The sequence below is a fragment of the Hyla sarda genome, unplaced genomic scaffold, assembly GCF_029499605.1.
Source record: "Hyla sarda isolate aHylSar1 unplaced genomic scaffold, aHylSar1.hap1 scaffold_463, whole genome shotgun sequence".
Taxonomy (NCBI): domain Eukaryota; kingdom Metazoa; phylum Chordata; class Amphibia; order Anura; family Hylidae; genus Hyla; species Hyla sarda.
In genome coordinates, this window is record NW_026610476.1 from 50,001 (window position 1) to 66,611 (window position 16,611).

Here is a 16,611-nt window from a genome sequence, read left to right on the forward strand (position 1 = left end):
CTATCCACCCATCTATCTCTATATATATTTATCTCTCTCTCTCTATATGTATATATGTATATATATAATTTTTTTTTCTTTTAAATATATATATATATATATATATATATATATATATACATATAGAGAGAGAGAGAGAGATGGAAATACTTTCTTAAACATGTTTTCACCTCATTTTTACCTTCTTTTTTTTCTTCTCTCCATGTTTTCCTTCTTTCCTCCTTTTTTCATATGCTGCTACTTCTTATTTTTCTTCTTTTTCAGACCCTATCATTGCACTATTGCTTATTCAATACCACCAGCAGATGGAGACACTATATTACAACATTAGTTGTGAGCAGCAGTTTGTACAAACAAATGCCTCATAGCTGATGTCCTATCCACCTAGGCACATAGGCACCACCTATTGTCTTTTGCCTGCAGTAGGGACCCACTGGACTAGCCAGCAAGCAGCTGCAGCAGCAAATAAACAGGTAATCTTTCTTTCCAACACTGAAACCTGGTGGTGCACTTAATATATGCTACCAGATAGGGGACATATCAGATATTAAACTGATATAAACAGACACCACATTTGATACCAGCCAAAAGGAAGGATGATAAGTGATAACTGTGAAAGGGGAGGAACCAACGCTGTCCCCTTCACATGCACCATCACTACTTGTAGGAAGGGAGGCTGGCTGGCAGCCTCCCATACACACTCTGGCTGGGTGGCAGTCACCCACCAGTACACACAGCAGACCCTAAACCCATATCATTATTGCTAAGCAGGAAGATGGGAGTCCATTTCACTCTGATGGACCATTTTTAAATGCAATCCATAACCTGGCTTTGGCAGGAACCATTCTTACTCCTCCTACTTGCATTTGATACTGGGTTTAGGATCTGCATAGGAAACACACACACACACACACACACACACATACAAGCACACACTTACCTGTGTTGCCTGCTGACGCCTCCTTGGCTGTCCCCAAACGGTATAAAACCAACAGCCACGGGAAGCTGTAAGGATAGAGGACATACCTGCATCCTATTGGACTCACTTGTCTTGGTTAAATCCAACTTATTTGACAACCTATGGTGCTGCTACTTCTGCTCATGGCAGTGCTGCTTCTGACAAGGCTGTTCTTTGGTGGGCCTAGGCGACATCACAATCTCCATGGTTACATACACAACAAAGGTCAGATGTTGTTTACACCTGGCCATGCCAGTGGTATTGAGTAGCATATCCCAGTGCTAAGGGTCCTGGGTGCAACAATCTTTAAATGGGGAATAGCCGCACTGAGTTTGTCAAGTGCACCCATGTTTGCAACTCCAACAATACACACATATGTGTGTATGTGTGTATGTGTGTATGTGTGTATGTCTATCTATCTATCTATCTATCTATCCACCCATCTATCTCTATATATATTTATCTCTCTCTCTCTATATGTATATATATATAATTTTTCTTTCTTTTAAAAATATATATATATATATATATATATATATATATATGTATATACATATAGAGAGAGAGAGAGAGATGGAAATACTTTTTTAAACATGTTTTCACCTCATTTTTACCTTCTTTTTTTCTTCTCTCCATGTTTTCCTTCTTTCCTATGCTGCTGCTTCTTATTTTTCTTCTTTTTCAGACCCTATCATTGCACTATTGCTTATTCAATACCACCAGCAGATGGAGACACTATATTACAACATTAGTTGTGAGCAGCAGTTTGTACAAACAAATGCCTCATAGCTGATGTCCTATCCACCTAGGCACATAGGCACCACCTATTGTCTTTTGCCTGCAGTAGGGTCCCACTGGACTAGCCAGCAAGCAGCTGCAGCAGCAAATAAACAGGTAATCTTTCTTTCCAACACTGAAACCTGGTGGTGCACTTAATATATGCTACCAGATAGGGGACATATCAGATATTAAACTGATATAAACAGACACCACATTTGATACCAGCCAAAAGGAAGGATGAGAAGTGATAACTGTGAAAGGGGAGGAACCAACGCTGTCCCCTTCACATGCACCATCACTACTTGTAGGAAGGGAGGCTGGCTGGCAGCCTCCCATACACACTCTGGCTGGGTGGCAGTCACCCACCAGTACACACAGCAGACCCTAAACCCATATCATTATTGCTAAGCAGGAAGATGGGAGTCCATTTCACTCTGATGGACCATTTTTAAATGCAATCCATAACCTGGCTTTGGCAGGAACCCTTCTTACTCCTCCTACTTGCATTTGATACTGGGTTTAGGATCTGCATAGGAAACACACACACACACACACACACACACACACACACACACACACAAGCACACACTTACCTGTGTTGCCTGCTGACGCCTCCTTGGCTGTCCCCAAACGGTATAAAACCAACAGCCATGGGAAGCTGTAAGGATAGAGGACATACCTGCATCCTATTGGACTCACTTGTCTTGGTTAAATCCAACTTATTTGACAACCTATGGTGCTGCTACTTCTGCTCATGGCAGTGCTGCTTCTGACAAGGCTGTTCTTTGGTGAGCCTAGGCGACATCACAATCTCCATGGTTACATACACAACAAAGGTCAGATGTTGTTTACACCTGGCCATGCCAGTGGTATTGAGTAGCATATCCCAGTGCTAAGGGTCCTGGGTGCAACAATCTTTCAATGGGGAATAGCCGCACTGAGTTTGTCAAGTGCACCCATGTTTGCAACTCCAACAATACACACATATGTATGTATGTATGTATGTGTGTATGTGTGTATGTATGTCTATCTATCTATCTATCTATCTATCTATCTATCTATCCACCCATCTATCTCTATATATATTTATCTCTCTCTCTCTCTCTATATGTATATATATATAATTTTTTTTCTTTTAAATATATATATATATATATATATATATATATATATGTATATACATATAGAGAGAGAGAGAGAGAGATGGAAATACTTTTTTAAACATGTTTTTACCTCATTTTTACCTTCTTTTTTTCTTCTCTCCATGTTTTCCTTCTTTCCTATGCTGCTGCTTCTTATTTTTCTTCTTTTTCAGACCCTATCATTGCACTATTGCTTATTCAATACCACCAGCAGATGGAGACACTATATTACAACATTAGTTGTGAGCAGCAGTTTGTACAAACAAATGCCTCATAGCTGATGTCCTATCCACCTAGGCACATAGGCACCACCTATTGTCTATTGCCTGCAGTAGGGGCCCACTGGACTAGCCAGCAAGCAGCTGCAGCAAATAAACAGATAATCTTTCTTTCCAACACTGAAACCTGGTGGTGCATTTAACATATGCTATCAGATAGGGGACATATCAGATATTAAACTGATATAAACAGACACCACATTTGATACCAGCCAAAAGGAAGGATGAGAAGTGATAACTGTGAAAGGGGAGGAACCAACGCTGTCCCCTTCACATGCACCATCACTACTTGTAGGAAGGGAGGCTGGCTGGCAGCCTCCCATACACACTCTGGCTGGGTGGCAGTCACCCACCAGTACACACAGCAGACCCTAAACCCATATCATTATTGCTAAGCAGGAAGATGGGAGTCCATTTCACTCTGATGGACCATTTTTAAATGCAATCCATAACCTGGCTTTGGCAGGAACCCTTCTTACTCCTCCTACTTGCATTTGATACTGGGTTTAGGATCTGCATAGGAAACACACACACACACACACACACACACACACACACACACATACAAGCACACACTTACCTGTGTTGCCTGCTGACGCCTCCTTGGCTGTCCCCAAACGGTATAAAACCAACAGCCACGGGAAGCTGTAAGGATAGAGGACATACCTGCATCCTATTGGACTCACTTGTCTTGGTTAAATCCAACTTATTTGACAACCTATGGTGCTGCTACTTCTGCTCATGGCAGTGCTGCTTCTGACAAGGCTGTTCTTTGGTGGGCCTAGGCGACATCACAATCTCCATGGTTACATACACAACAAAGGTCAGATGTTGTTTACACCTGGCCATGCCAGTGGTATTGAGTAGCATATCCCAGTGCTAAGGGTCCTGGGTGCAACAATCTTTCAATGGGGAATAGCCGCACTGAGTTTGTCAAGTGCACCCATGTTTGCAACTCCAACAATACACACATATGTATGTATGTATGTGTGTATGTGTGTATGTGTGTATGTGTGTATGTATGTCTATCTATCTATCTATCTATCTATCCATCTATCCACCCATCTATCTCTATATATATTTATCTCTCTCTCTCTATATGTATATATATAATTTTTTTTTCTTTTAAATATATATATATATATATATATATGTATATACATAGAGAGAGAGAGAGAGATGGAAATACTTTTTTAAACATGTTTTCACCTCATTTTTACCTTCTTTTTTTCTTCTCTCCATGTTTTCCTTCTTTCCTATGCTGCTGCTTCTTATTTTTCTTCTTTTTCAGACCCTATCATTGCACTATTGCTTATTCAATACCACCAGCAGATGGAGACACTATATTACAACATTAGTTGTGAGCAGCAGTTTGTACAAACAAATGCCTCATAGCTGATGTCCTATCCACCTAGGCACACAGGCACCACCTATTGTCTATTGCCTGCAGTAGGGGCCCACTGGATTAGCCAGCAAGCAGCTGCAGCAAATAAACAGATAATCTTTCTTTCCAACACTGAAACCTGGTGGTGCATTTAATATATGCTATCAGATAGGGGACATATCAGATATTAAACTGATATAAACAGACACCACATTTGATACCAGCCAAAAGGAAGGATGAGAAGTGATAACTGTGAAAGGGGAGGAACCAACGCTGTCCCCTTCACATGCACCATCATTACTTGTAGGAAGGGAGGCTGGCTGGCAGCCTCCCATACACACTCTGGCTGGGTGGCAGTCACCCACCAGTACACACAGCAGACCCTAAACCCATATCATTATTGCTAAGCAGGAAGATGGGAGTCCATTTCACTCTGATGGACCATTTTTAAATGCAATCCATAACCTGGCTTTGGCAGGAACCCTTCTTACTCCTCCTACTTGCATTTGATACTGGGTTTAGGATCTGCATAGGAAACACACACACACACACACACACACACACACATACAAGCACACACTTACCTGTGTTGCCTGCTGACGCCTCCTTGGCTGTCCCCAAACGGTATAAAACCAACAGCCACGGGAAGCTGTAAGGATAGAGGACATACCTGCATCCTATTGGACTCACTTGTCTTGGTTAAATCCAACTTATTTGACAACCTATGGTGCTGCTACTTCTGCTCATGGCAGTGCTGCTTCTGACAAGGCTGTTCTTTGGTGGGCCTAGGCGACATCACAATCTCCATGGTTACATACACAACAAAGGTCAGATGTTGTTTACACCTGGCCATGCCAGTGGTATTGAGTAGCATATCCCAGTGCTAAGGGTCCTGGGTGCAACAATCTTTCAATGGGGAATAGCCGCACTGAGTTTGTCAAGTGCACCCATGTTTGCAACTCCAACAATACACACATATGTATGTATGTATGTATGTGTGTATGTATGTCTATCTATCTGTCTATCTATCCATCTATCCATCTATCCACCCATCTATCTCTATATATATTTATCTCTCTATCTCTATATGTATATATATATATATATATATATATATATATATATATATAATTTTTTTTTCTTTTAAATATATATATATATATATATATATATATATATATGTATATACATAGAGAGAGAGAGAGATGGAAATACTTTTTTAAACATGTTTTCACCTCATTTTTACCTTCTTTTTTTCTTCTCTCCATGTTTTCCTTCTTTCCTATGCTGCTGCTTCTTATTTTTCTTCTTTTTCAGACCCTATCATTGCACTATTGCTTATTCAATACCACCAGCAGATGGAGACACTATATTACAACATTAGTTGTGAGCAGCAGTTTGTACAAACAAATGCCTCATAGCTGATGTCCTATCCACCTAGGCACATAAGCACCACCTATTGTCTATTGCCTGCAGTAGGGGCCCACTGGACTAGCCAGCAAGCAGCTGCAGCAAATAAACAGATAATCTTTCTTTCCAACACTGAAACCTGGTGGTGCATTTAATATATGCTATCAGATAGGGGACATATCAGATATTAAACTGATATAAACAGACACCACATTTGATACCAGCCAAAAAGAAGGATGAGAAGTGATAACTGAAAGGGGAGGAACCAACGCTGTCCCCTTCACATGCACCATCACTACTTGTAGGAAGGGAGGCTGGCTGGCAGCCTCCCATACACACTCTGGCTGGGTGGCAGTCACCCACCAGTACACACAGCAGACCCTAAACCCATATCATTATTGCTAAGCAGGAAGATGGGAGTCCATTTCACTCTGATGGACCATTTTTAAATGCAATCCATAACCTGGCTTTGGCAGGAACCCTTCTTACTCCTCCTACTTGCATTTGATACTGGGTTTAGGATCTGCATAGGAAACACACACACACACACACACACACACACACACATACAAGCACACACTTACCTGTGTTGCCTGCTGACGCCTCCTTGGCTGTCCCCAAACGGTATAAAACCAACAGCCACGGGAAGCTGTAAGGATAGAGGACATACCTGCATCCTATTGGACTCACTTGTCTTGGTTAAATCCAACTTATTTGACAACCTATGGTGCTGCTACTTCTGCTCATGGCAGTGCTGCTTCTGACAAGGCTGTTCTTTGGTGGGCCTAGGCGACATCACAATCTCCATGGTTACATACACAACAAAGGTCAGATGTTGTTTACACCTGGCCATGCCAGTGGTATTGAGTAGCATATCCCAGTGCTAAGGGTCCTGGGTGCAACAATCTTTCAATGGGGAATAGCCGCACTGAGTTTGTCAAGTGCACCCATGTTTGCAACTCCAACAATACACACATATGTATGTATGTATGTATGTGTGTATGTGTGTATGTATGTCTATCTATCTATCTATCTATCTATCCACCCATCTATCTCTATATATATTTATCTCTCTCTCTCTCTCTCTCTATATGTATATATATATAATTTTTTTTTCTTTTAAATATATATATATATATATATATATATATATATGTATATACATATATAGAGAGAGAGAGATGGAAATACTTTTTTAAACATGTTTTCACCTCATTTTTACCTTCTTTTTTTCTTCTCTCCATGTTTTCCTTCTTTCCTATGCTGCTGCTTCTTATTTTTCTTCTTTTTCAGACCCTATCATTGCACTATTGCTTATTCAATACCACCAGCAGATGGAGACACTATATTACAACATTAGTTGTGAGCAGCAGTTTGTACAAACAAATGCCTCATAGCTGATGTCCTATCCACCTAGGCACATAGGCACCACCTATTGTCTATTGCCTGCAGTAGGGGCCCACTGGACTAGCCAGCAAGCAGCTGCAGCAAATAAACAGATAATCTTTCTTTCCAACACTGAAACCTGGTGGTGCATTTAATATATGCTATCAGATAGGGGACATATCAGATATTAAACTGATATAAACAGACACCACATTTGATACCAGCCAAAAGGAAGGATGAGAAGTGATAACTGTGAAAGGGGAGGAACCAACGCTGTCCCCTTCACATGCACCATCACTACTTGTAGGAAGGGAGGCTGGCTGGCAGCCTCCCATACACACTCTGGCTGGGTGGCAGTCACCCACCAGTACACACAGCAGACCCTAAACCCATATCATTATTGCTAAGCAGGAAGATGGGAGTCCATTTCACTCTGATGGACCATTTTTAAATGCAATCCATAACCTGGCTTTGGCAGGAACCCTTCTTACTCCTCCTACTTGCATTTGATACTGGGTTTAGGATCTGCATAGGAAACACACACACACACACACACACATACAAGCACACACTTACCTGTGTTGCCTGCTGACGCCTCCTTGGCTGTCCCCAAACGGTATAAAACCAACAGCCACGGGAAGCTGTAAGGATAGAGGACATACCTGCATCCTATTGGACTCACTTGTCTTGGTTAAATCCAACTTATTTGACAACCTATGGTGCTGCTACTTCTGCTCATGGCAGTGCTGCTTCTGACAAGGCTGTTCTTTGGTGGGCCTAGGCGACATCACAATCTCCATGGTTACATACACAACAAAGGTCAGATGTTGTTTACACCTGGCAATGCCAGTGGTATTGAGTAGCATATCCCAGTGCTAAGGGTCCTGGGTGCAACAATCTTTCAATGGGGAATAGCCGCACTGAGTTTGTCAAGTGCACCCATGTTTGCAACTTCAACAATACACACATATGTATGTATGTGTGTATGTGTGTATGTATGTATGTCTATCTATCTATCTATCCACCCATCTATCTCTATATATATATTTATCTCTCTCTCTCTATATGTATATATATATATATATATATATATATATATATATATATATATATATAATTTTTTTTTCTTTTAAATATATATATATATATATATAGAGAGAGAGAGAGATGGAAATACTTTTTTAAACATGTTTTCACCTCATTTTTACCTTCTTTTTTTCTTCTCTCCATGTTTTCCTTCTTTCCTATGCTGCTGCTTCTTATTTTTCTTCTTTTTCAGACCCTATCATTGCACTATTGCTTATTCAATACCACCAGCAGATGGAGACACTATATTACAACATTAGTTGTGAGCAGCAGTTTGTACAAACAAATGCCTCATAGCTGATGTCCTATCCACCTAGGCACATAGGCACCACCTATTGTCTATTGCCTGCAGTAGGGGCCCACTGGACTAGCCAGCAAGCAGCTGCAGCAAATAAACAGATAATCTTTCTTTCCAACACTGAAACCTGGTGGTGCATTTAATATATGCTATCAGATAGGGGACATATCAGATATTAAACTGATATAAACAGACACCACATTTGATACCAGCCAAAAGGAAGGATGAGAAGTCATAACTGTGAAAGGGGAGGAACCAACGCTGTCCCCTTCACATGCACCATCACTACTTGTAGGAAGGGAGGCTGGCTGGCAGCCTCCCATACACACTCTGGCTGGGTGGCAGTCACCCACCAGTACACACAGCAGACCCTAAACCCATATCATTATTGCTAAGCAGGAAGATGGGAGTCCATTTCACTCTGATGGACCATTTTTAAATGCAATCCATAACCTGGCTTTGGCAGGAACCCTTCTTACTCCTCCTACTTGCATTTGATACTGGGTTTAGGATCTGCATAGGAAACACACACACACACACACACACACACACACATACAAGCACACACTTACCTGTGTTGCCTGCTGACGCCTCCTTGGCTGTCCCCAAACGGTATAAAACCAACAGCCACGGGAAGCTGTAAGGATAGAGGACATACCTGCATCCTATTGGACTCACTTGTCTTGGTTAAATCCAACTTATTTGACAACCTATGGTGCTGCTACTTCTGCTCATGGCAGTGCTGCTTCTGACAAGGCTGTTCTTTGGTGGGCCTAGGCGACATCACAATCTCCATGGTTACATACACAACAAAGGTCAGATGTTGTTTACACCTGGCCATGCCAGTGGTATTGAGTAGCATATCCCAGTGCTAAGGGTCCTGGGTGCAACAATCTTTAAATGGGGAATAGCCGCACTGAGTTTGTCAAGTGCACCCATGTTTGCAACTCCAACAATACACACATATGTGTGTATGTGTGTATGTGTGTATGTGTGTATGTGTGTATGTCTATCTATCTATCTATCTATCTATCCACCCATCTATCTCTATATATATTTATCTCTCTCTCTCTATATGTATATATATATAATTTTTCTTTCTTTTAAAAATATATATATATATATATATATATATATATATATATATGTATATACATATAGAGAGAGAGAGAGAGATGGAAATACTTTTTTAAACATGTTTTCACCTCATTTTTACCTTCTTTTTTTCTTCTCTCCATGTTTTCCTTCTTTCCTATGCTGCTGCTTCTTATTTTTCTTCTTTTTCAGACCCTATCATTGCACTATTGCTTATTCAATACCACCAGCAGATGGAGACACTATATTACAACATTAGTTGTGAGCAGCAGTTTGTACAAACAAATGCCTCATAGCTGATGTCCTATCCACCTAGGCACATAGGCACCACCTATTGTCTTTTGCCTGCAGTAGGGTCCCACTGGACTAGCCAGCAAGCAGCTGCAGCAGCAAATAAACAGGTAATCTTTCTTTCCAACACTGAAACCTGGTGGTGCACTTAATATATGCTACCAGATAGGGGACATATCAGATATTAAACTGATATAAACAGACACCACATTTGATACCAGCCAAAAGGAAGGATGAGAAGTGATAACTGTGAAAGGGGAGGAACCAACGCTGTCCCCTTCACATGCACCATCACTACTTGTAGGAAGGGAGGCTGGCTGGCAGCCTCCCATACACACTCTGGCTGGGTGGCAGTCACCCACCAGTACACACAGCAGACCCTAAACCCATATCATTATTGCTAAGCAGGAAGATGGGAGTCCATTTCACTCTGATGGACCATTTTTAAATGCAATCCATAACCTGGCTTTGGCAGGAACCCTTCTTACTCCTCCTACTTGCATTTGATACTGGGTTTAGGATCTGCATAGGAAACACACACACACACACACACACACACACACACACACACAAGCACACACTTACCTGTGTTGCCTGCTGACGCCTCCTTGGCTGTCCCCAAACGGTATAAAACCAACAGCCATGGGAAGCTGTAAGGATAGAGGACATACCTGCATCCTATTGGACTCACTTGTCTTGGTTAAATCCAACTTATTTGACAACCTATGGTGCTGCTACTTCTGCTCATGGCAGTGCTGCTTCTGACAAGGCTGTTCTTTGGTGAGCCTAGGCGACATCACAATCTCCATGGTTACATACACAACAAAGGTCAGATGTTGTTTACACCTGGCCATGCCAGTGGTATTGAGTAGCATATCCCAGTGCTAAGGGTCCTGGGTGCAACAATCTTTCAATGGGGAATAGCCGCACTGAGTTTGTCAAGTGCACCCATGTTTGCAACTCCAACAATACACACATATGTATGTATGTATGTATGTGTGTATGTGTGTATGTATGTCTATCTATCTATCTATCTATCTATCTATCTATCTATCTATCCACCCATCTATCTCTATATATATTTATCTCTCTCTCTCTCTCTATATGTATATATATATAATTTTTTTTCTTTTAAATATATATATATATATATATATATATATATATGTATATACATATAGAGAGAGAGAGAGAGAGATGGAAATACTTTTTTAAACATGTTTTTACCTCATTTTTACCTTCTTTTTTTCTTCTCTCCATGTTTTCCTTCTTTCCTATGCTGCTGCTTCTTATTTTTCTTCTTTTTCAGACCCTATCATTGCACTATTGCTTATTCAATACCACCAGCAGATGGAGACACTATATTACAACATTAGTTGTGAGCAGCAGTTTGTACAAACAAATGCCTCATAGCTGATGTCCTATCCACCTAGGCACATAGGCACCACCTATTGTCTATTGCCTGCAGTAGGGGCCCACTGGACTAGCCAGCAAGCAGCTGCAGCAAATAAACAGATAATCTTTCTTTCCAACACTGAAACCTGGTGGTGCATTTAACATATGCTATCAGATAGGGGACATATCAGATATTAAACTGATATAAACAGACACCACATTTGATACCAGCCAAAAGGAAGGATGAGAAGTGATAACTGTGAAAGGGGAGGAACCAACGCTGTCCCCTTCACATGCACCATCACTACTTGTAGGAAGGGAGGCTGGCTGGCAGCCTCCCATACACACTCTGGCTGGGTGGCAGTCACCCACCAGTACACACAGCAGACCCTAAACCCATATCATTATTGCTAAGCAGGAAGATGGGAGTCCATTTCACTCTGATGGACCATTTTTAAATGCAATCCATAACCTGGCTTTGGCAGGAACCCTTCTTACTCCTCCTACTTGCATTTGATACTGGGTTTAGGATCTGCATAGGAAACACACACACACACACACACACACACACACACACACATACAAGCACACACTTACCTGTGTTGCCTGCTGACGCCTCCTTGGCTGTCCCCAAACGGTATAAAACCAACAGCCACGGGAAGCTGTAAGGATAGAGGACATACCTGCATCCTATTGGACTCACTTGTCTTGGTTAAATCCAACTTATTTGACAACCTATGGTGCTGCTACTTCTGCTCATGGCAGTGCTGCTTCTGACAAGGCTGTTCTTTGGTGGGCCTAGGCGACATCACAATCTCCATGGTTACATACACAACAAAGGTCAGATGTTGTTTACACCTGGCCATGCCAGTGGTATTGAGTAGCATATCCCAGTGCTAAGGGTCCTGGGTGCAACAATCTTTCAATGGGGAATAGCCGCACTGAGTTTGTCAAGTGCACCCATGTTTGCAACTCCAACAATACACACATATGTATGTATGTATGTGTGTATGTGTGTATGTGTGTATGTGTGTATGTATGTCTATCTATCTATCTATCTATCCATCTATCCACCCATCTATCTCTATATATATTTATCTCTCTCTCTCTATATGTATATATATAATTTTTTTTTCTTTTAAATATATATATATATATATATATATGTATATACATAGAGAGAGAGAGAGAGATGGAAATACTTTTTTAAACATGTTTTCACCTCATTTTTACCTTCTTTTTTTCTTCTCTCCATGTTTTCCTTCTTTCCTATGCTGCTGCTTCTTATTTTTCTTCTTTTTCAGACCCTATCATTGCACTATTGCTTATTCAATACCACCAGCAGATGGAGACACTATATTACAACATTAGTTGTGAGCAGCAGTTTGTACAAACAAATGCCTCATAGCTGATGTCCTATCCACCTAGGCACACAGGCACCACCTATTGTCTATTGCCTGCAGTAGGGGCCCACTGGATTAGCCAGCAAGCAGCTGCAGCAAATAAACAGATAATCTTTCTTTCCAACACTGAAACCTGGTGGTGCATTTAATATATGCTATCAGATAGGGGACATATCAGATATTAAACTGATATAAACAGACACCACATTTGATACCAGCCAAAAGGAAGGATGAGAAGTGATAACTGTGAAAGGGGAGGAACCAACGCTGTCCCCTTCACATGCACCATCATTACTTGTAGGAAGGGAGGCTGGCTGGCAGCCTCCCATACACACTCTGGCTGGGTGGCAGTCACCCACCAGTACACACAGCAGACCCTAAACCCATATCATTATTGCTAAGCAGGAAGATGGGAGTCCATTTCACTCTGATGGACCATTTTTAAATGCAATCCATAACCTGGCTTTGGCAGGAACCCTTCTTACTCCTCCTACTTGCATTTGATACTGGGTTTAGGATCTGCATAGGAAACACACACACACACACACACACACACACACATACAAGCACACACTTACCTGTGTTGCCTGCTGACGCCTCCTTGGCTGTCCCCAAACGGTATAAAACCAACAGCCACGGGAAGCTGTAAGGATAGAGGACATACCTGCATCCTATTGGACTCACTTGTCTTGGTTAAATCCAACTTATTTGACAACCTATGGTGCTGCTACTTCTGCTCATGGCAGTGCTGCTTCTGACAAGGCTGTTCTTTGGTGGGCCTAGGCGACATCACAATCTCCATGGTTACATACACAACAAAGGTCAGATGTTGTTTACACCTGGCCATGCCAGTGGTATTGAGTAGCATATCCCAGTGCTAAGGGTCCTGGGTGCAACAATCTTTCAATGGGGAATAGCCGCACTGAGTTTGTCAAGTGCACCCATGTTTGCAACTCCAACAATACACACATATGTATGTATGTATGTATGTGTGTATGTATGTCTATCTATCTGTCTATCTATCCATCTATCCATCTATCCACCCATCTATCTCTATATATATTTATCTCTCTATCTCTATATGTATATATATATATATATATATATATATATATATATATATAATTTTTTTTTCTTTTAAATATATATATATATATATATATATATATATATATGTATATACATAGAGAGAGAGAGAGATGGAAATACTTTTTTAAACATGTTTTCACCTCATTTTTACCTTCTTTTTTTCTTCTCTCCATGTTTTCCTTCTTTCCTATGCTGCTGCTTCTTATTTTTCTTCTTTTTCAGACCCTATCATTGCACTATTGCTTATTCAATACCACCAGCAGATGGAGACACTATATTACAACATTAGTTGTGAGCAGCAGTTTGTACAAACAAATGCCTCATAGCTGATGTCCTATCCACCTAGGCACATAAGCACCACCTATTGTCTATTGCCTGCAGTAGGGGCCCACTGGACTAGCCAGCAAGCAGCTGCAGCAAATAAACAGATAATCTTTCTTTCCAACACTGAAACCTGGTGGTGCATTTAATATATGCTATCAGATAGGGGACATATCAGATATTAAACTGATATAAACAGACACCACATTTGATACCAGCCAAAAAGAAGGATGAGAAGTGATAACTGAAAGGGGAGGAACCAACGCTGTCCCCTTCACATGCACCATCACTACTTGTAGGAAGGGAGGCTGGCTGGCAGCCTCCCATACACACTCTGGCTGGGTGGCAGTCACCCACCAGTACACACAGCAGACCCTAAACCCATATCATTATTGCTAAGCAGGAAGATGGGAGTCCATTTCACTCTGATGGACCATTTTTAAATGCAATCCATAACCTGGCTTTGGCAGGAACCCTTCTTACTCCTCCTACTTGCATTTGATACTGGGTTTAGGATCTGCATAGGAAACACACACACACACACACACACACACACACACATACAAGCACACACTTACCTGTGTTGCCTGCTGACGCCTCCTTGGCTGTCCCCAAACGGTATAAAACCAACAGCCACGGGAAGCTGTAAGGATAGAGGACATACCTGCATCCTATTGGACTCACTTGTCTTGGTTAAATCCAACTTATTTGACAACCTATGGTGCTGCTACTTCTGCTCATGGCAGTGCTGCTTCTGACAAGGCTGTTCTTTGGTGGGCCTAGGCGACATCACAATCTCCATGGTTACATACACAACAAAGGTCAGATGTTGTTTACACCTGGCCATGCCAGTGGTATTGAGTAGCATATCCCAGTGCTAAGGGTCCTGGGTGCAACAATCTTTCAATGGGGAATAGCCGCACTGAGTTTGTCAAGTGCACCCATGTTTGCAACTCCAACAATACACACATATGTATGTATGTATGTATGTGTGTATGTGTGTATGTATGTCTATCTATCTATCTATCTATCTATCCACCCATCTATCTCTATATATATTTATCTCTCTCTCTCTCTCTCTCTATATGTATATATATATAATTTTTTTTTCTTTTAAATATATATATATATATATATATATATATATATGTATATACATATATAGAGAGAGAGAGATGGAAATACTTTTTTAAACATGTTTTCACCTCATTTTTACCTTCTTTTTTTCTTCTCTCCATGTTTTCCTTCTTTCCTATGCTGCTGCTTCTTATTTTTCTTCTTTTTCAGACCCTATCATTGCACTATTGCTTATTCAATACCACCAGCAGATGGAGACACTATATTACAACATTAGTTGTGAGCAGCAGTTTGTACAAACAAATGCCTCATAGCTGATGTCCTATCCACCTAGGCACATAGGCACCACCTATTGTCTATTGCCTGCAGTAGGGGCCCACTGGACTAGCCAGCAAGCAGCTGCAGCAAATAAACAGATAATCTTTCTTTCCAACACTGAAACCTGGTGGTGCATTTAATATATGCTATCAGATAGGGGACATATCAGATATTAAACTGATATAAACAGACACCACATTTGATACCAGCCAAAAGGAAGGATGAGAAGTGATAACTGTGAAAGGGGAGGAACCAACGCTGTCCCCTTCACATGCACCATCACTACTTGTAGGAAGGGAGGCTGGCTGGCAGCCTCCCATACACACTCTGGCTGGGTGGCAGTCACCCACCAGTACACACAGCAGACCCTAAACCCATATCATTATTGCTAAGCAGGAAGATGGGAGTCCATTTCACTCTGATGGACCATTTTTAAATGCAATCCATAACCTGGCTTTGGCAGGAACCCTTCTTACTCCTCCTACTTGCATTTGATACTGGGTTTAGGATCTGCATAGGAAACACACACACACACACACACACATACAAGCACACACTTACCTGTGTTGCCTGCTGACGCCTCCTTGGCTGTCCCCAAACGGTATAAAACCAACAGCCACGGGAAGCTGTAAGGATAGAGGACATACCTGCATCCTATTGGACTCACTTGTCTTGGTTAAATCCAACTTATTTGACAACCTATGGTGCTGCTACTTCTGCTCATGGCAGTGCTGCTTCTGACAAGGCTGTTCTTTGGTGGGCCTAGGCGACATCACAATCTCCATGGTTACATACACAACAAAGGTCAGATGTTGTTTACACCTGGCAATGCCAGTGGTATTGAGTAGCATATCCCAGTGCTAAGGGTCCTGGGTGCAACAATCTTTCAATGGGGAATAG

The 16,611-nt window shown here is 41.4% G+C and overlaps 1 pseudogene; it reads right to left on the reverse strand.

The window, feature by feature from the left end:
* Positions 1-500: 500 nt before the first annotated feature.
* LOC130335937 (U2 spliceosomal RNA) lies at positions 501-608 on the reverse strand (annotated as a pseudogene).
* Between the last annotated feature and the right edge of the window lie 16,003 nt (positions 609-16,611).